A 21,378-nucleotide genomic window follows, 5' to 3' on the forward strand; every position below is an offset into this window, starting at 1 on the left:
GATGCGAAGTTCTGAACCCAAGCGGCTTGCTCAGGGCCTTTGAAGGAGCAGAAACCACCAGGCAGGATGCAAAGGCCCACTTACCCAAATCAGTTACTGGACAGTCTTCCTGTGCAGCAAGCCAGTGAATGAAGCCCTCTGGATTTTAAAGTTGCCCTCACTCTAAGGACTAAGGCTGACGTCACAGTCATCTTTCAAATCCATCAAACCAAGGGAGGCATGACCAGATGGTTCTGGTGCTATTAGAGGGCATCAAAAAGGGGGAAAGGGGTGGCAAAATGCCCACAGATCTAAATCAAACTCAAGTTAACCAGATGTCTGGTCATGGAGGCATCACAGTGTTCCTGGCACATTCTCGGGCACCACAGAAAGGCCACTCAGAAAGGGTACCTAAGGAGCAGCCTTAGGAGGAATGGGATGGGTATCAAGTTTTATGTAGGATCCAATAAGGAATGCTTACTGGATTGTTGAGGTTCCTGAGCATGCCAAGCAGAGAAATCTTGGGATCTTGTATTTAACTGTCTCTGGGCGCACGTCTCAGAGACCTAAACAAAAGCACTGGCAGACAAAAAAGCAAATCTCAATTACGGGTGAGCTGTAGTTTATCTGCAGATGTTTAGGCTCTCGGCGATACAGACCCGATCCCAGGGCTTATCTGCAATTTTTATGGATCTAAGCCGGGGTAAACGTTTGTGTGCAATACGTGCGAGTTTGGGAGAATGAGCCTGTCACTCACTACATTAAACGGTACTGAAGACAAGTTAATTTCCAAGGGTAGATACTTAACACCAGGAAGAAACAAAGCACCAGAATCTATTGTTTTATACCACCAAAAAGGGAGTAAAACCACTTCCTCCAGCTGTCTAAGATTTTACAATGCAAGGAAGAAAAAGCCTTGGAGGTTTTCTCCAAACGGGGAGTATCTCTCCCATTCAAGGAGCAGAGACTAAACCAACTGAATAAGAATGTTAACTCTTTCCCTGAGACCTCAGCATTGAAATAAACAAAAGGACTTACTTTATGGCATCAAGAATCAAGTAGAAGGAAGGGGCAAAGCACTCATATTTTGGTACTGTAGACTTACAATTTGTAGTAGCTCCAAGTTCTGGGAGGAGATTTCCCATAAGTAACCAGAAGCTGTGTTGATTTAAGGGAAAGACGCCTGAGTGGCCGACATGGGGTCCAGTTACTGTACACAAAGTCTCGGGGAAATATCTATAATAACGCTGTCCCACTCTGAGGATACTGGCATTGGTTACTGACCTACTGACCGGTCCAATTCCTCTGGCGCTCTAACTCAGACCCTACTGCAATGCCCCCGCAACACTCCGACCCCCACCCGGGCAATTTTAAATAAACCAAGTGCGAGATTTAAACAGTCCTCTGCGAGTAATGGTCCCCCTGGCCAATTAATGAGAAAAATTCTAAACTCAGTTTGCATCCACACCTCCAAGTCCTTTCTGGCCTTTAATTTAGAATCCAAGAGTTAGACATGTCACTGGGAGCTGAAAGCGCCCCCAAATCTCCCAGGGCGGCTACTGCCTCAGTTTCTACAGACAGTCACTGCAGCAAAGAGCTGGAAGTTTCCCTACCTGGATGTTGAGCTCGCCTTGCCTGCCGCTGCTCCCGGCTACAGGACGCCTTTGGCCGCTGAAGAAGCGGCTCATACAAAATTGACTCTTCCTTATTTGTTTCCATCCATAATTGATGGGAAGCTGAGAGCGTAACACGTCTCCGGATCGAGCCCTTGCCGACTGGCTAAGACCCTGTCCACAGCGCTTCGGTGAGTCATTTCCAGCCAGCGAACAAAGCACGCAAAGTTGCGGGGGAGAGTGGCTGGGAGCCTGGCGGGTGGGTGCCCACGGTCCCCGCGTGGACAGCCAGTGGCTCCGCGCTCCCGGGCTGTCCCCGCGTCCTCGGGGCCGAGGCTGACCGGCGGCCTGGGTTGCGCTGGCGGTGCAAGCCCCGCAGCAAGGAAGACGGGCTAACCTGACGGTGTGCGGAGCAGCGCCGAGACCGCGGTGCCTGGAAGAAACTTTTCCTCGGCGGCCCCGGGTGTCTTTTCTTCCCTTAGGGGTGCGCCTAGGAGGAGGGCCGAACCGCCCGCCCCGCCCCCCAGGCCGCCCACCGGCCGGCTGGGACCGGTCAGCCAGACCTCCCCAGGCGCCTCGCGCACCACTGGAGACCGAGGGGCTTGAGAAAGCAATGAACTCCGCGGAGCTGCGACACTACACCCACGCAAACACACGCGCCCGCACACAGCTGCGCTGCGGGCTGGGGGTCCCACCCCCATCATGCACCCCGAGCGACAGCCGAGCTTCGGAGACCGTCTTACCTCTCATGGGGGAAGCCTGTGTTATAAGACTGACAAATAAAGCTTGTCACGACCAAACGGAAAAGCCGACCAAGACAGTGTGCAGAAAGAGCAATCCCTCGGTCTCGGGTCTCGCCTTGCGATCTATCCCGAAACTCGCCAGCTCCAGCCCTGACGGCGGCGGCGGCGGCGGCGGCGGGACCCAGCGCGAGCAAAACAAACCGCTGCCCTGCAAATGGTGTAATTCGATCCATCTCCGAGTCGCTCCCCGAGAGCCCGGCTCCCTCGCCGCTCTGCAGCTCCCACCGCGGCCAGCGCCGCCCAGAGCCCCACGCGCGCCGCGGCCTCGACCCTGGTGGCCGCCGCGTCCCTGCTTGCGCTCGGCCGCGCGCCCAGGCTCTCCCACCTTAGAGGAGCCGCTGCTCCTGCGCCTCCTGGAGCCGGGTCGTCCTGCTGGCGCCGCCTCTGTAGCCTGCAAAGCCGCCTCTCCCTTCCCTCCCTCTCCCTTCCTCCAGGCGCCCTCTCCACTCTCCCAGCCGCCCCCAGACGTCCCGAGGACAAATCGCTGCAGCCCAGTGGTGCTGTGGGCGCAGTTGTACCCCGAACTTCAGTCTTAGTTTTCTAGTCCAAGATTTATTTTTGAACTCATTCTTGTAAGCCCCCTCCCCCATTTATCTTTATAATCACTAAGCAAAACAGCTGGTAAGAAGCAATCAAACATAGCTGTATCTTTAGAAAATACAGAAATTGCCTACTAAAAATCTGATTTCCACTTTGAATGAAAGCCATTCAGTACAGTATAATTTTGCAGACTAATGAGCCGGTTTTACAGGCAAGTGTTTCGTTTAATACGTTGTGGGAGAAATGAAAATGTCCTTGAAGGCGACATCATTTAAGATGGACTGTCATAAAATGAAGTAAAAGAATCATATATTCCCAAACAAGAGGATCTTCACTCAAAGTTCATATCCAAGAACGGGCTGTGCTTATTCGTTTGCAATCTAATCATGTATCACTTAAGGTTCTAACTGGCTGGAATCAACTATGGTGCCTCCACTTAGAGAGAGGGGAGGGATAAGGGAGGGAGGGAGGGAGGGACAGGAGAGAGAGAATTTCCGCCAAACTTTTGGTTTTCCCTTGAGTGTGGTTAATTACCATGGAAAGAGAGTTGGGCCATGCAAGAGGCATATTCTTGTCCACGGTTCTTCTTGCTAGCCCCCCCATTCATGCTTACATTTATGAAGAATATATCCTGGAGTTGAAAAGGAACTCGAAAAAGGCATCCTGGTTAACACTTGGTAGCCAAAAGCAAGCCTGGAGAGAAAGGGCAGCCTTTTAAAATGCAAGCCCCCCACCCCATTACCAGAAAGGGGTTTGGGGTGGAAAGAGCAGCTTCTGAGACTCGCTCAGTGGTTTTTCTGCTGTGAAGTCTTTTGTTGCCTGGTTGGCTGGTGTTTTCTGGTTGTGCTGGGCTCTGACATCATTGCAAGTTACTTGGCAGTCAGGCCCTCCCCTAGCCAACTTCTGACCCAGAAAGCTGGGGCTGTTTCCTGGCCAGCGGTCATTTCTTGTTTTCTGTCCTGCAGGCAGAGGGCACTGGGCACTGCCTGAAGAGGAAAAGAGTTGGAGGAGGAGTGGGCAACTTGGGTGGTGATGGAAGGCGTCACCGGCCACCACGGAACAGGTGTGTGAGTTGTCCCATGTCAGCAGTAGCAGCAGAAGTTCATGCCTCCAGATTCCTGCCCACCTCCCCCATCCCACCTTGTGGTTCAGGCTGGCCTGCAACTCCTTGTGAAAGCAGGTTGACCTCAAACTTAAGGCAATCCCCCTGCTTCAGCCTCTGGAGTGTTGAGATTACTAAGCGCGAGTTACACCTGGCTCAGACTGAGTTCCTGTCCACGTGGGCAGGTTTAGAAGGACAAAGACCCAGAGGTGACAGTTTTACCCCAGACTGAGTCCTTAAATCCAGGAATAACAAGAAACGATGGTCTGCTGGGTGCTGGCGAATAAACTGATGGTCCTTTGGGAACCATGAATTACATGTTTTCACTCTTAAGTATCAGTCTGGACCTCGGGGTCATGCTTGGCTTTGCTATGCTGGAGGCCAGGAAGCCAGAGGATGGCATGGGAACCCTGGAGGGTTTGTCCTGTCCCTGCTGGGGAGTGCTGAGAGGAAACTGACACTCTATTTGGTCTCCAGTGGAAAGAGATCCAAACCAGCCACTCAGGCAGTTGCCAGTGCTGTGGCTCATCCAATTCCCGTCCTTACTGCTGACTCTACACCATTCAACTCTTTAACCCTGTTGACTTCTGCCATTTCCCCGTTCTCCCCACCCACCCTACGCTCTAGGCACTAGTGCTGGCTGGTACTCATGGTGCCCCAGAACGCCGGCTCTCGTGATGTTTCTGTTCTCTGTGGTACCCTGTCCTGCTTCTTAGCTTCGTTTCTGGTTTCTTACTGAACAGCTATTGTTTAGGTGGCAAATTTCCCTCATCCCACAAACCCTTTGTCTGGATCTGAGTGACTGTCTTCTGGGCTCCAAGATGTTGTTCGCTTTTGTTCTGTTTAGGTTATCTCCCAACTGGACCCGTCTTAATGGAGCAGGGTTCTTACCTTCCGTCCTTGTGCAGGCCTGGTGCCTTACACAGGATGCGCACTCAGTAAATACTGGTTGAGCAAGTATGACACTGGAGCCCGCGACCTTCTCATCCTCTCTTCTGGGCAGATAAGAAAGAACTCTCATCTTGCCATCACTATATTATATTACCCCCCATACTTTGTGTCCCAAGATCTCACAGCGTCATTGAGAGTATTTGTTAGATGTTTGTCAATGAGCGAACAGAGGCCCTTGGCTCTTTTCACTCCCTCACAAACTTTAAAGGCTAGATTCTACCACGGATAGCAAATATGCTTTTGTATTTTCTGCGTGGTTTTCCCATCAATGGCCCATAGTAACTCGTTTCCAATTGAATTCGAAGCATAATAGCAATCTAGAATCTACAGAAAATCTTTGTGTATGAATCTCAGTGAAATGTATCAATCATCAGATAATGTGGTTCCTTAACCATTACCGCTATTAAACAAATTCCATGCTTAGCATATGCCAAGCTGTTCTAAGCTCTTAGAAGTATTAGCATGCAGCAATCCTATGAAGCAAGTACTATTATTAATGCCATTTTAAAGGTGAGAAAACTGAAAGAGAGACATTTTAGTGATTTGGTTAATGTCATACCTGTAACTGGGATTTCTATGCTCCCTCTTACTGAATGAGGTCTGAACAGCAACCGCTAAGAATGAAGTTTTTGGAGTTTATAAAGTTTGATTTCCAGTCCAACTACTTGTTAGTAGATTGGTGATTTGGATAATTAATTTAAACACAGTGGGCTTCATTTTTCCTTATTTGAAAAACAAGGATGAAATTTAAATGGCTTCCATAGTAGACTGGACATTATAACACAAGTGACTTGTGAAGTGCCTTGCCAGGAGCGCAGCAGGCACTGAGTAAATGCTAGGCAACACTTTCTAGATGCCATGAAGGCAGTGCAATCTCAGGATACTGCAGAGCTGGATTAGAAACGCAATCCAAAATTACAGTAAATGTGAGACTCAGGACCCAATGGGTGTGTTAATAAATTTTGTTCACCTCTACCTCCACTCCTCTATCCATGTGATATGTCCATTAATTCAGGTGTGCAAACTATTATCCAATCTATAGGAACAATGCTTTGCATGGATTTCCATGAATAGCATCATGTAGACTGTAGAATCCCATCGACGAAGGTATTGTATTGAAATGTCAAAGGGAGAGACATTTCTCCACTGACTTCAGTTTGGAATGCACAGACACTGCTCCTTGCATTCACGCATTATAGAAAGTGCTTTTGTGGCAAGGGATTGCTTTCAAAACTAATCTAAGCTCTCCATGACATGATAAATCATTAATAATATAGACTCACGTCTTTGCATCTGCATAGACACAGCTGGCCTCCTTGTGTCAAGAGTTTGCATATGAAAGTGACTCTGCCAAGATATTTCATTTTAATGAAAAATATTTATCATGGTAAATCTTAAGCTTCAAGATTTTGCTGGCATAATTCATTTCTATTGCTATGTTCTATGCTAGTGTAGCACATAGCCATACCCATATTTGGAATAAGAAAATGTGCTTTTTAAACTTATTTTGATTCCTACTCTATCTTAGCATAAATATTTTCTGCCAATCGCTCTGCGTACAGAAAATGCACCATGCATTTTGTCAAAATAATCATCAGTGACTTCTCAGCTTTTACTAATGCCTTCACAGGAACCACTGTTGGGCATTGGTGTGTTTGAGCGGAAGAAAAGATGCAGATTTTCCAAAATCCATTGTTTATTCACCAGACACATGCACAGCCTTCAACTTTGTATGCTATTTAGGTTCTCTGGGGACAAATGAAAGCAAATGCATCATAATATCTGATATGTATATATACATATACACATATATATGTATACATATATGCATATATATGTGTGTGTGTGTGTGTGTGTGTGTATGTGTGTGTATACACAAACTATCACCCATACAACTGCTCTGAGCCATATGTGAGTTATGAGGAAAAACACTTATTTAAACCCATGAGTATCTATAATAAAAAACAAACCTCACCATTTAAGCTACAAGTGTCTGCATTAATGGTGAGGGTCACAAGATTGTTTCTCCAGAGCTCTTCAACATCAACAGATTCTCTCCAGATAGAAAAAGAGACTGGCCCTTAGAGGTACAAAAAGTGATTCCTTGCCAGAAGCCACTAGAGCCACCTACTGGCTAAAAACACAAAACAAACCAAAACAAATAAACAAAACAGAACAGGATTCTGGGTAATTTATATCTTTCCAAATAAAGACTCTCCAAATGCATGCTTTGCCTTTTCTGTTTTGCTTTTCAGTCCGGGCATACAATAGATAGTTTACCAACAGCAAATATATGGAGTTATTACAAATTATACTGCTAAAATGTGAAGGAGGGAAGGCATTCCATTTGGGGGACAGGAAGAAATTGATACTGTGCTACAAAAATCAATAGTAAGCCTTATTAGTGTTCAGCTGTAATAATAGGCTTGTTCAAAATTCCCAATGTCCAGTTAAATGCTGATGCAGCGGCAAGGTCGATCAGATCATTCGCCATCAGGCATTTAGACCTGTGCCTTGGACGCTTGTGTCACCGAGTCCAAAGAGAGGGACTCTCGGCACCGCTCAGTTACAAGGATCTTTGGACACTGCTGTAAAGAATCTCAGAAGAAACACAGGGCATCTAACCTTTGGTGCCATAAAGTAATCCACAGTTTCCTTGACCCCCAGATGCCTATGGCCTTTGAACCTGCCGTTGGGTACTGTCAACAAACAAAATCGTGGCAGACCTGTGAATTTTTATGGCAAACTTTCTCACCAAATTGATCCCAGCAATCAAGCTCCATTTAAACATTAGTGATTCATTTTGCTAGCTCTACGGCAACTGTCTGAACTTACATCTTTAAGAAAAGCCTAAGGGGGGTGGCGACTTACAGAAAACTCCATGGACATTCTGATTCTGTTACAAAGCAAGGCAAAAGAAAGAAGATGGCTGAAAGATTTCTGGAAGGTTCCTAGCAGATTCGTACAAGCCCCGGTTTTGACTGCTGACTTGTTACAGGTGCACCAGCAGCTCACTCTTCAGGTCTTGTCCCATAAGGATGTGTCTCCGACAAGTGTGGGCACTTTGGAGTATTTTCCTCTGTATTCCTGTTTAAAAGCTTTACGACTGCTTTTACTATATTAAAATCTTTGGAACTATGCTTATAAACTACTCCAATATGCTCTGAATTTCTGGGTCATAATTACCAAATAAACAGATTCATTTCTCATCACAAGTTTTAATTAAGAACTCTAGTTACATGATTATTTTCTAATGAGTAATACCCACTCAGTACCCAGGCACACTATTAAGTGTGTTGACTCAAAAGCGTATTTTCTAAAGGCAGTTCCCGTGGATCTGTTTCTCATTTGTAAGCCATCTACCTTGGTAGCTGTCATATTAGAAGAAAAGGGCAAGCCTTGTTTTCTGCATCAATATAGGTGGGAGATTTGGGAGGTAAGGGTAACTTATGATTGGTGGAAATAAATTAACTTGACGGGAACTGTTAATCAGCTATAATTTCAGCTTGTTGTGACTGTCCGACTGATGAAGTCTATGTTGTAGTTGTGGTTAGACCATTTGCCTAGGCTATCCTTTCATCGAGTGTTAGCTGGGCCTTTAGTTATACAAGGGGTCCACAGAGCAGCTTGTTTGAAAGCATGGCCCCCGTCTGGGCTCCTCATCCTTAAAGATATCTTTCTGCCTTCCAACCTAGTGAGGAAACAGCTTGGTTTTGATTTATTTGCCAGCTTTTATACTGAAGAGTAAAACATATAAATAAAAAAGTAATCTATTTTTGATAGCAGGTGAATGTGCATACCGTGGAAGAAAGGATGTGGTCTCTTCAGAAACTACAGCTAGACTTTAACCCTACAGGAAACCCACAGGTTTAAGTTAGCCCCAAACTTAACCCACAGGCAACCACCAGGAACACGGACAAGCCCAGAGTCAGTGAGTTCTAGGCATTACGTGAGAAAATGGGGGACCCAACACCCATCTACTCACTGCGGATAGGGAGGCCATGACAGACCAAAGTGCAGATATAACCAAAGTCCAACTTGGTGAACCAATGAGTTTTATTAGGTTTCCGGACAAGGATATGGGCGAGGGAACATATCCTTATGTTACAGGAACAGCGATGGCTCAAAGACAACTGGATCACCAAGGCCCACCCCTGCAGGAGTAACAGCTCACAAACCCAGGGACCTGGGGCATGCTGCACAGCCGGTGTGCAGCTCAACAGGTTGGAGAGGGTCCCCAGGTGCCTCAGTTGGTCTAACCCCTTCTCCAGTCATCTCAGTCCTGCTGCTTTCTGCTTGTTCCAGGCAGCTGGTCTCTGCTTAGAGTCCCCCCCCCTTCCCCTTTCTGTGCAGTTTTCATTGCTTACTCTGCTGGGGTGGGGGGAGCTAGAGAATCTGGTTGGTTTCAGGGACCTCCAGAAGTTATTTTGAGTTGTCCACCTTCCTGTTTAAGAAGCTTGGAATGCTTCTATGGAGTATTTGAATCTTGTAGGAATGATTATTCAAAGATAGAATATTTCAACCTTGTAGGATACTGTTACACAACACTAGGGGTAACAGGGACCCTCCCAGACAAAAAAAAAATCTTTGCAAAAATTTAAGGGTTCCAGAAGGGCTAGAAGGAAAGAGGATCACTCATTGATTCTTGCATGCATTCATTTCGCCGTTCGTTATTAATAGCAGCAGTCTGCTTTGTGTAAAGCCCTGTGCCGAGATAAATGAGAAATCGCTCACATTCAGACAGCAACCGAAAATTTGAAAAGCAGTTTTATCATTCAGAATCCCGGCAGGGAACAGATGGCGTACTTGACTGGGGTAATTCGAGGAGCTGTTTGTGAAGGTGAGAGTGGGGTGCAGGGAGAACACAGGGGCCAGTTACCCTGGGGCTGTTCTACCCTCAGTATCTAAGGAGCTAGAGGAGGAAGCTGTGAGCAAAACCTGCAGTCAGGAGGTAAACAGAGCCCCTGCAGGAAGCACTGACCTTCAGCAGAAGGACTCTGCCAGCCTGAGGTAACCTGTGCTGTGGGGAAGGAAGGAAGCATCACCGGTCACCCTCTCTGGTCCCCCACTGTGCTTTTCATTGGTTCAGCCTCACTGGGAACCAGAAGGCAAGGAAGTCACTGATACCTTCCTTAGACTCAATCTCCCGCCTTGTGAGAAGCAAAGTCAAGGGGAAGACTGTGAGTAGATCTGGCGGAGCAAATAGAAAGTCATTTCTATATTTATAGAAAACTTTGTGAAGGACGCTTTAGCTGGGGGATGGCTTCCCGGAAGCAGGTAGCTGAGTAGAGCCACATCTGGAAACTGGAACTGCTGAATGTAGTTCTGAGCCTAGGAGAGCTCCTCTACTCTCTGCCCTTTGATCTTCCTTATTACACTTCTATCACCACACAACCTTATTAATACATTTTATCACCAGCCTTGGTGGGTGAGGGGACTAAGTCTTTTGTTGTTATTTCAGTCTAGAATGCGGGCTGGGACAGGGACCCTGGAACTTTTGAGAGATGGGATAAGGAGAGAAAGAGTGAGCGCCCTAGCTGGGCAGGAAATGGATCACATGGCATGAGGCTGTGGACAGTCAGCCCAATGGTACAGGATAAAGGCAGTGGATGGATACAGGGAACAATGAGTCGTGGTGAAGGTCATGAAAGGCTTCACTGCAGGGGGGGGGGCTCCTAGGAGTGAGTGAGTGAAGTCCGCTGAAGACAGGCATCAGGGATGCAATTCATGGCAAAGGAATTACAATAGGGGATGTGAGGGAGGGGAAAGTGGAAGGGTATGGCAGACTTGGGGCTTGTGCATGGTCCCGGAGGCCAGTAGCATGAGATGTGACAGAGAAAGTTAGAACACACGTGGAGGAAACACGAATTGTGGTTGGGCCTTGAAGGTTTTCCTGGGTGTTTAGAAGACACATATTTTTGAGGGTATAGATGGTCTGAGTGATCTTCGGCAGCTACTCGACATCAGAGACAAGGAGGAAATATTAAATAGAGGAAGCTATCAAGAGAGCGACTTGCTGGAAGGGTCCAGGAGTGGATGACATCATGATGGAGGAGCTAGAGGCAGCTACAATAGGCTCAGGGGCCGAGAAGCTTCCCAGACTCTTCAGAGAGCTATGGGAACATGAGGTGATTCCCACAGAATGGAAGCACTCAGTCATAATTCCCATACACCAGAAGAAGGACAAGCTGGACTGCTCAAGTTACAGGGGCGTTAGTTTGTTGGGCCATAGCAGTAAGATCTTCTCCATTATCCTGCAAAGGATCAAGGGCAGAACAGAGGAAATCCTAGCAGAGGCCCAGTGTGGATTCAGAGTTAACAGGAGCGCAATTGACCAGATCTTCACTTTGAGGCAACTGGAAGAAAAATATGAAGAATTTGCAAAAGATATACATGTCTGCTCCATCAACTTCAGGAAGGCATTCGATAGTATTTGGAGGAAAGGACTTTGGGAAACAATGAGTTTCAACAGGTACCCAGAAAAAATCATAAGACTATTAGAAAATGTCTATAAAGATACCTTTGCATCAGTCAAAGTCTGTGGAGAACTGAGTGATCAGGTTAAGACAATCGTAGGAATGTTGCAGGGAGGCGTTCTCTCACCACTATTCTTTAATATACTTCTGGAATTAATAATAGCAATAGCCCTGGAGGATGAGGAGATAGGCAGTGTGCAAATCAATAGTTGTGTTTCACCAGTGATACAACACTACTCGCTGAACATCAGAATGAGCTGCAGGCCATGGTACATAGAGTGGTGGAAGTCACTGAAAACCTTGGTATGAAAGTAAACATGGAGAAGACTGAGATACAACACATGGGAAGAGGGCACAAGGATTTTAACATTGTAATAGAGAATCAGAACCTCAAGCAAACAGTCAACTTTGTCTGTCAGGGAGGACACCTCAGTACAAATGAAGAAACGATTTCAGACATCAAGAGGCAGTTAGGGATGGCGAGGGCTGCATTCCAGGCACTAGGAAAGGTTTGGTCGGCAAGAGCCATAATGACAACAAAATTACAAGTATATGAGACACTTGTCCCGAGTTGCCTTCTTTACAACTCTGAAACCTGGACAATGAGACGCTCCTCAGAGCAGCGGCTGAATGTGTTTGAGATGGCATGTCTCAGGAGGATTCTAGGTGTCACACAAAGAGATAGGCTGCACAATGATGACAATAAGAAACATCTTCATGTACAGAAGAAAGTAAACTACAGGGTATGGCAACGACACTTGAGATACTTCAGCCATTCTATGGGAATGAATGATGGCAGACACCCGAAAATAGCACTGCTTGGAGGAGTGCAGGGGAAAAGGCAAAGAGGAAGGCCCCCAAAACACTGGATAGACAGCATAGAGGAAGACTGTGGAACCTTGGGTATGACAATAACACAAGCATCTAGGACTGCCCAGGATAGGAACAACTGGAGAGCCGCCATAAACAGGCTGCCCCTACGTGCTTAATCATTGCCAGCGCATAAATGATGAATGAAATGATGGGCCTTGAAGGTTTACTTGGGTGTTTATACGTATTTTTGAGGGTATACATGGTTGGAATGATCTTGGGGTGTTAGAACTTTGAAAACAGTGTCATCCAAATGTTCCTCAGCCAGAAACTCAAGCGAAAAGGGAAATGCTTTAAGAGGTGAGAGTGGAGGAGGAAGGATGTTGGTTGTCCTTGGAAACGGATGACACTGTCAGTGGAAGCAGAGCCTTAGGAGCACAGCCGTGTCCAATAGCAGCCACACTGAGTCATCAAATGCTTGGTTGAACATCAGGGAGGGGGCCTGGGCGCTTTCCCGTAAGGCTTCTGGTCCTAGCTGATATAAGGCAAGTTGAATTAATATGAGCGAGGGAGACACAGAAAGCAGAATGCATTTGCAGAGGAGGGAAACTGAGTTTTGTTTGATGTAGACCTTAGTATAGCCTCCATGCGTAGACAGCCACAAGACACTGGAAATAATGTTGATGATGATGATGGCGGTGATAATGATGATAATAATGATATTGATAATAATAGCTGCTATTAATATTAGTATCATTATTATTATAGCTAGTGGATCAGGGAAACTTTTACCTTCCAGGGGAATACTAATCTGACTTCTGTGCCTTGGGTGCTTAGAATGCTCAGAAGGCCTGGACACAGCTTGCTGTCCCCCATACACCTGGACTCTGTCACCCACACGGATGCCCTCTGAGAAGAGCTACGGCCTCCTTCCCACTCTCCCTCGCAGCTTCTACGCAGGAAAAGCGGGCCTGGTGGCTCCCCGCTCACTGCCTTTCTCTGCTGTCTCTGAGCTGACAGTTCCGGGACATGCTTTCCGCTTGACACAGAGGATGCTGTTGGAAACTTCTCAAACTTTCTTTGAAACTGTCCAAATCCATTAGTCTAGAAAGGCTTCGGGGACTCTGGTCCCCTAATATGGTATAATTGAGGAATATGTGGCTACAATTAATTTGCTTAACCATTATCGCTCATGTAGAATTAAGAAACCTTAGGCCGCGATCATTAGCGCTTGCTTCGAAGACCTCGGGGAATATGAAAAAAACACAGCTCAATGGCTTTTCTGACTTTTCTCTGTTTTACTGGACTGAAAGGTTAGGATGGAACCGTAAAGAATGGCTCACTCTGAATGATAAAAAGGGGGCAGATACAGTTAGCATTGAGGTGTGACTTTTTGGCCAGGGTGAACTTGGAAGCAGCTTTTTAAAGGCAACTTAAGATACCATAGTTAAGAGAATCATAAGAACAGCCATCTGATTTTTTTTTTTTTGGTTTTTTTGGGACAGGGCCATGGGATAATGTCTAGGCTCGTTTTCCGGTATTCTGAGTGGCTGAGACTCCGGCTACGTCACCAGTTTCCTCTGCTTCTGCATCCTATGGGTTATTTCCAAACCACCCACAAAGTGTTCTCCTAACGTGGGGTGTGGGGGTAGAGAAGCAGGGTGGAAAGGGCAGCAAATGAGAAATCTAATTAAATTTAACGGCACATTTCTGAGAAAAAAATAAAAGATAAGTTTTAAGAATTGAAACATCTGTAGTTTCAATTTCTGACTTGTAGATACAGGCATTGCCAGGAACTTCCGCTTTTCCCTTTTTTGCCTGACTATTTGGTATTAATGGGAGGAGAAATAAAACAGATATAAGTACTTGTTAATTTCATAGAAATCACTTCAAATTACACAGCATGTCATAGAATGTATGCTTAATTATATAAGCAACCTTTGCATTAGAAATTTCACTTTATTACCCTCCCATAAACATTTTATGAATCCGTTTAGTTTATGGTTGCATTAAGAGGAACTGAGAGGCAGGGATAAACTACAGAGATCCTTTCCTTGTATCTTAAACACGTTCCATTAGAACTATAATTTAGTGCCGTGCATAACCGAGTGACTCAAAAGCAGAGATGGGACAAATCTATACTTTTATTATTTAGTCAAATGTTGGGAAAGCAGCGTTTGGCTTTTAATGAATATTTAATATGTCGGGAAGCTCTCAGGACTCAACGTGAGCAGTGGGATCTGGCTGATTGCAGCAGGGACCAAATTGGCGTCTGGCCTCCTGAGTTCTTCCTCCCCTTTCTTCCTTTGATATTCCTTAAGCTGCAGGCCGAACTCCCACAGCAACCTTTACTCAGAAAGTCCCCCCACTCCCTACCCCTACCCCACCCCCAGGTGCTCAGGAATGGAAGATTAGGGAGAGGACCCCCTAGACTCCACTGCTCCCAGCTGTGGAGGAGCAGCTGCCTTTGGTCTTTATCCTCAGAGTGTACCTATTCTGAGATGACTTCTGAGACCCAGTGGCCCCCACAAGCTGCTGGGAGAACTGGGTGCAGAGCCGTTTTTGTGACAGCAGCACAGACTTTGGTCCTGGCTCATGTCTCTCTTGGTCAGAGTCTTGTGCGAAGGAGTACCAGGCCTTCCAGGCAGGCTGCTCTGAGGGGAGACTGGACTGTAGAAGGAGTACAGTGATCAACTGGACTGTCTGGTGTGGGGGGAAAATGGGAAGCATTAGGTAGCATACTCAGGAAGATGTGAATTTTAGACCCTGTCAAGTAAGTTATGATGTCTTAAAAAATCATTCGTGTGTTATTTAATTCTGTTTGCTTTCTTTTTTAATTTAGGGTAAGTATCAAAAGTAGAGGTTTTGAATATTCATTTGTTGCATCTCTGGGATCTCACCATGGCATGTTCCAGCTTGTTGGGCCGACTTCCCTTGGTCATTGTCATTAGGAACAAAGTAAACAACGTTTGTGAAACACATCTAAGTTTTGAGAGTGGAAACTCTTAAACTCTTTATAAAGCTGGCAGATTCGTAAAGACCAGTGTTCAATCTGTGGCCATGTCAGAGGTCTTGGGGTGTTTTGTTAGACTGTATACACCACGCTAGCCACCCTCCTGTCCATATGCTAAGCACTTACAGCCCAACCTTCTGCTATGATCCTTGACTACTTCTGCTTTGCTATTCACTATTAATGTTGTCTCCTATAGATTCCTCCCAGTTTTCAGTAGTGAGTTCTGGTCAACATGGGTCTGGCTCTTATCTCTGGGCCTCAGAACCTTGCCCACGTACACACTTACTGAGGGGCTGACTTGAATGATAACGCAAGTGCCAAGCAGGCAGTTGTACCGCTACTAACACGGCACCTTTAAACGCATCTTGGTTCTTTCTGTGAAACAAAACTAGAGAAGGGGGATAATTTGCCACATGTAACTTTTTCATACAAAATTAACCAGAGCAGCTCCTTTTGAATAGAAAAAAGAACTGCAGCTATTAGATCTCAGTTGCTACTAATATCTAATGTGGCTTTTGAGGTGCTGGCTAATGTAATAAGAAAAGAAAGCAAAATATAATTATGGAAATTAGCAAACATTGTAATGTTTTGAAAGGTTAAGTGGGTCTAGCATTGTTAAAAGTTCATAAAATTTTGATTTTCTTTCTTTCAAACGCATTTTTTGATTAAATCTCTCTCTCTCTCTCTCTCTCTCTCTCTTTCTGTGTGTGTGTGTGTGTGTGTGTGTGTGTGTGTGTGTGTGTGTGTGTGCATGTGAGTCAGTACTAGTGCCCAGGGACTCCAGAAGAGGAAGTCAGTCCCATCCTCCGGAGCTGGAGTTCCAGGTAGTGAACTACCTGATGTGGGGACTGGGGACTGAACTCTGCTAGATCAGTCAATGATCTTAACCACTGAGCCATCTCTCCAGCCCTGGACATGCTGTCTTCTCTATATATCTAATAGACACATAAGTGTCATAGTAACAGATAATGGACAAAATAACCCCTTTTAAAGAGTAAATCAAGTATATAGTATGTGAGGAAAAACTTGGATCTAAATGTGAGTACTATGATGGTGTTCCCTCAGAGGAACAAAAAGAAGTGTTGGCTACATGGGAGCCCTGATGTTTTCTCTGTATAAGGCATCAGTTCAATAGAACCTTCCGTCACCTCCAGGTCTCAGAGTTCAGTGTCCCTGTAATTACACGACGAGGCCCTTCTGTGAAGACATAAAAGGCTGCTTTGAAAAAGTTCAGACTGTACTACAGCTCTAGTTTCAAAAATTCTGGGGGAGATAAGTAATTCTTGACTCTTCCCGTAATTACAAACGCTTTACAGCTTCCACAATTAAAACAGCATGACAGCGCTGGAGGGAGGAGCCTCCAAAGCAGGTGACAGAAGAGAAGGCACAGATAGATACATGGATGTTATTAAACAGCCATGTTTAATATGATATGATGTTCAAAATATGATATGAATTCAAACTATTAAGTATCTTAGCATTCAAGCAACAAGCAAAAATAATTGTTGAATAACCAGTTTGATAAACGGTTTATCTGCTTGGGGTGTGTGCTTGCAAATGCTAATATCCTATTTTGCACTCGATCATTCCAATAAAATTCTAATAACCAGCTAAAATTTAAAGAGATACTATGAGAAAAGAAAAGTGAATGTTTCTACAGGCTTGGAGTAACAAAAGTTCTTCTAAATATAATACCAAACATCACAGGGAAAAAGGTATTTTTATTTACTATAAAAATATAAAAATTTAGTTAGGTATGGCGGCACATGCCTTTAGTCTTTAGCCTTTAGCACAGAGGCGGCAACTCAGGCAGCCTCTGAGTTTGAAGTCAGCCTGGTCTACAGAGATAGTTCCAGGGTAACTAGAACTACACAGTGAAATCCTACCTCGAACCCCCACCAAAGAATGAAAATGTATGCACAGTACAAAACAAATGCTTCTGTGGCAATCAGGAACAACTCGCAGGAAGCACTGGATCTCCAGTGCCCTGGTTAGGACAGTAGCTGTACTGAACAACAATTCACTTACCAAAGACTTCCTGCTTCGCTGTTTTCCAGTGCTGGGAATCGACTCAGGGCCTCACCCAGGCAAGGTCAGCGTCCTATCAAGGAACGCTACCTCCAGCCTCAAATTCACACTTTTAAACTTGACAAGTCAGTGCTGTTTTGTATATTGGAGCCGGGTGTCTACCATAGACCTAACTTCAGTCTGCTCTCGTCATCACAAACAGAAAGTCAGGGTGCAGCGCCACCAGTTCTTGCCCGTCTTCCCCTTCGCTACCGGCAGCGACCAGCCTAATTTCTGTCACTATAGCTTTGTCTTGGGCTATTTCAAGGATATTGGCCCATATAATATGTGGCCTCTCTATGACGGACCCCTCTCACTTCGCATAGAGCTTTCAAAGTTCGTTTATATCATAGCATGTGTCAGGACTTTGCTTTTTAATGTTTAAATAAAATTGCATTGAATGGACATAGCGTTTTTAATTTACATTGCCATTCACAAAGGGTCGGGCATTTGGGTAATTTCTACTTTATTGTCTATTAGAATTAATGTTTCTATAAATGTTTGTATGCAAGTTTTTTTACATGAAAAGATGTTTTTTTACATTTCTTGGATATATACTTATGAGTGGAGTGTGTGTGTGTGTGTGTGTGTGTGTGTGTGTGTATAGACTGTTGTAGGTGATCTTCCTTTCTCTCCACCTTAGCTTTTGAGACAAGATCTCTCATAGAATTGGAGCTTGATGTTTTGGCAAGGCTGGCTGAACAACAAGCCCTCAGGATTGCCTGTCTCACTCCGACCACAGTACTGGAGTTACAGGCATGTGCTTCCATGTCTGGTTATTAATGTGCATGCTGGGAACAGAACTCAGGTCCTCAGGCTTGGTAAGCAAGCACCTCACCATCTCCACAGCTCACATTGTGGAATCCTATGACAATATTTGTCTTTAGGTTTTTAAAGAACCCTCAAATACATGAACACCCTAATTGTGCCATAACCGCAGCAAGACCTTCTCTGTCTACTTAGAACATCATATTGTGTGTAAAATGATACTGTGTTTTTCCATCTTTTATGTGCCTATTGACTTTTTAGATATCTTCTTTGAAAAGTGCCTATTTTATGATTAGGGTATTTGTGTTTTGTTGTTGAGTCTTAGAGCTCTTTATATATTATGAATTCATTTCCTCATCTTTGCAAGATTTGCAAGAGTCTTCTCCAATTACCTGGGTTTCTTTCCTCCATGCTCCCCTTTTCTTTCATCTTCTTAACTCCATCTCATTCTCCTTTTCCCCCTCCTTTTCTTTTTCCTTTCCTTTTGAAGTATTTTCATTCTGCCTTATTCAGAAACCAAATAAGGAACATTTCATAACTCATGTTTATTGTTTTACATAATTAAGAGAGACAAGAATAAAAAATATATCTATAATCATTTGTGAAGATATTAAGAGATGTTGGCAGGGTACAAAGAACCATTGAAATGACTAACTTGGGGGAGGTATGGCAGGAGATGGGAGTCATATATTTTAGTGAGTCTTTCTTTGCAATATCTTGAGTTTTTGAATCATCTATAATTAACTTTCAAAAATTATTCATGAATTAAAAGTTGTGTGTAATATTATTTTAGAAGTTAAATTTATATAAATAAAATGATTTTTTCTTGTATAAGCAAAACCAAGCTGTTTACTTGCTGCGTTTGTTCTGTCTGGTTCTTCACAGCCTTAAGAAGCCTTCACATCATTACCAGGAAAGGGTGCAGACCTGCCCTGCAGCACAATGGCCGGGATGCGGGCAAGCCAGGATCTGAAGTCCATCCTCTATTTGATCTCAGTCCAGATCTCCGTACAATGGAAGCAATTCTTTGTACTTTCTTGATGATGCCTTTGAAGCTCCAAACTCTTCATTTGAAGTTGCTTGTCTGGCTTGTAGGTTATTATCTGCACTTTCTTGTTACTGTATTTTTAGACAGGATTTCATATATGCTGTGCTGGCCTCAGACTTGCTGTAATGCTGAGGCTAGTATTAAATTCCAGACCCTCCTGGGGTGTAGCACCATACCTGGCTCAGTGTCACATGTAAGAAGCCATTGCCTGACACAAGGTCATGAAACCTTACGCCTGCATTTCCAGTATGAGCACATGCTCTTACATGTTGGTCTGCAATCAGTTTTGTGTTAAATCTTATGTGAGGCAGTGCCTTGAGTTTATGGTCTTGCATATGAAAGGATTGATATTTTTAATATATTCAGGGCACTTTAATAAGAAAAGTACAGTATGCCAATAATAAAATGGACAAATGGTGTCGAATAGGCAATTTCAGCTAACTGACCTGTAAAGAGATATTAACTATAGTAATAATCAAAATGCAAATTAAAATAATGAATTATCATTTACATTCAATGAAGTTAGTAGAAAAATTCACCACTTAGAGTAAAAATATGCATTTTTAGACTTTTAGAGTAATGTTGTATGTTAATTCTGTGTGTATGGAAAAAAGTATACTTTATACTGAAATAAAAATAAGCTATAGAGAGATGGCATTATTCTATACATACATAACCATTTTTAAAATTCAATGTCAAATAAGGATGCATGTGTGTATATGTTGTGTTCAAGTGTGCATGTATATGCATGTGTATGTTGTATGTTTGCATGTGTGCATGTATATATATGTATGTATATGATGTGTGCATGTATATGCATGTGTATGTTGTATGTTTGTATGTGTCTGCAATGTGTGTATATAATATAGCATCTTCATATGTGTATTAATATGTGTATATGTGAACGCCTATGTGTATATGTGTGTGATGTTTGTGCATATGTACATGTGTATTAATATGTGTTTATAATGTGTGTGCATGTGTATTCATATGTGTGCATGCATGTATATACATGGGTATATGCATGTATATGCACTGTGTCTTGAATATGTGCATGTGCATGTATATGCATGTGTGTGTGTACATGTGCATTCATGTGTGGTGTATGGTGTATATAAGGAGGTAAGTCTTTTCTCTGTGATCCCTCATGTACTGTGATTTCTTTATTTTTCCTTGAACAGCAATTACTTCTATTTTCAGGAAAACTTATTAAACTTTCTAAAGTTTTCTAAAATAATCCTCATATTTGATTCAAATACATATATACACAGACATGCATACACACACACATACACACACACACACAGGCATACACATAAAACTTTCCATTTCTCCTTGCCTTAAAAAGATAAAGAAACAGACCATATTTAAAATATTATTTTAGTCTCTATTATAGATTTGGCTATTTTAGGGAGCTGATTGTGGTGTGGTTGTGCATGCCTGCGTATGTCAGGATTCATCTGTGGATTCTTTGGTAGGAATTATCTAGGTAATTCTATTGATTTTCCACTTTCCTCTATGTCAGTACAAATTCAAAGGGAAGAAACCATCTCTCACATGCATTATTTTTCTCTGCATGCCTATCTGGAAACTGTCACAAAATGGATTGCAGCATAATGGTATCCTTTCTCATTTCCTACCAGAATACTGACATGCACAGAAGTTCGTACGTCTGAACAAAATGTGTTCTGTTACTGATATATGATATACATAACAGTTTTAGTCTGCCATAAAGTCAAATAAATAAATGCAATCTGTTGTATTTAAATAGCAAAATCGCATTTAATGTCTGACAAATATTTTTATTGATTATACAGAATACCTCCAAAGTACTATAAAGTGAATGCATAGCCTATAAGGATTCAATTCTGCTTTGTCATAAATTACAGTTATCTGGAGTTAATGAGTTGTCTACAGTAAACTTAAACATCGGATTAAAAATTTGCCTTAGAATGGAGAATGCTTGAGCTCAGGAGGTGACTCAGTTGGTGAGAGCGTTCTGCACGGGCACGGCAGCCTGAGTTCAAATGCTCAGCATTCATGTCAACAGCCAGGTGAGGACACCTGCACACCTGTAACCCAGTGCAATGGGGAGGCAGGAAAACAGGAGGATCACTGGAGTTCAGTGATCTAGATCCAGGGTCAGTGAGAGATTGTGATCCAAAGGAGTAAGGTGGAGAGCAATAGAACAGATAGCCTATGTCCTCC

General features: G+C 43.9%; 1 protein-coding gene across 9 annotated transcripts in view; it reads right to left on the reverse strand.

Annotated features, from left to right (window-relative positions):
• The window catches only part of Sema6d (semaphorin 6D), a 574,281-nt gene that overhangs the window by 53,853 nt on the left and 499,050 nt on the right, over window positions 1-21,378 (reverse strand). For 6 of the 9 annotated variants that reach the window (XM_048459685.3, XM_085696409.2, XM_048459683.3 and 3 more), the window contains exon 1: window positions 1,593-1,937. The exons of 1 other annotated variant lie outside the window; for it this stretch is intronic. The gene's annotated coding sequence lies outside the window, so the exon portion shown is untranslated. Of the gene's footprint in view, window positions 1-1,592; window positions 1,938-2,335; window positions 2,468-2,720; window positions 2,745-21,378 lie in introns of those variants that run through there. 2 more of the 9 variants (XM_085696407.2, XM_048459681.3) reach the window with 2 other exon arrangements.

This window comes from Myodes glareolus, chromosome 10, assembly GCF_982192425.1.
Source record: "Myodes glareolus chromosome 10, mMyoGla1.1, whole genome shotgun sequence".
In the NCBI taxonomy this organism is placed as follows: domain Eukaryota; kingdom Metazoa; phylum Chordata; class Mammalia; order Rodentia; family Cricetidae; genus Myodes; species Myodes glareolus.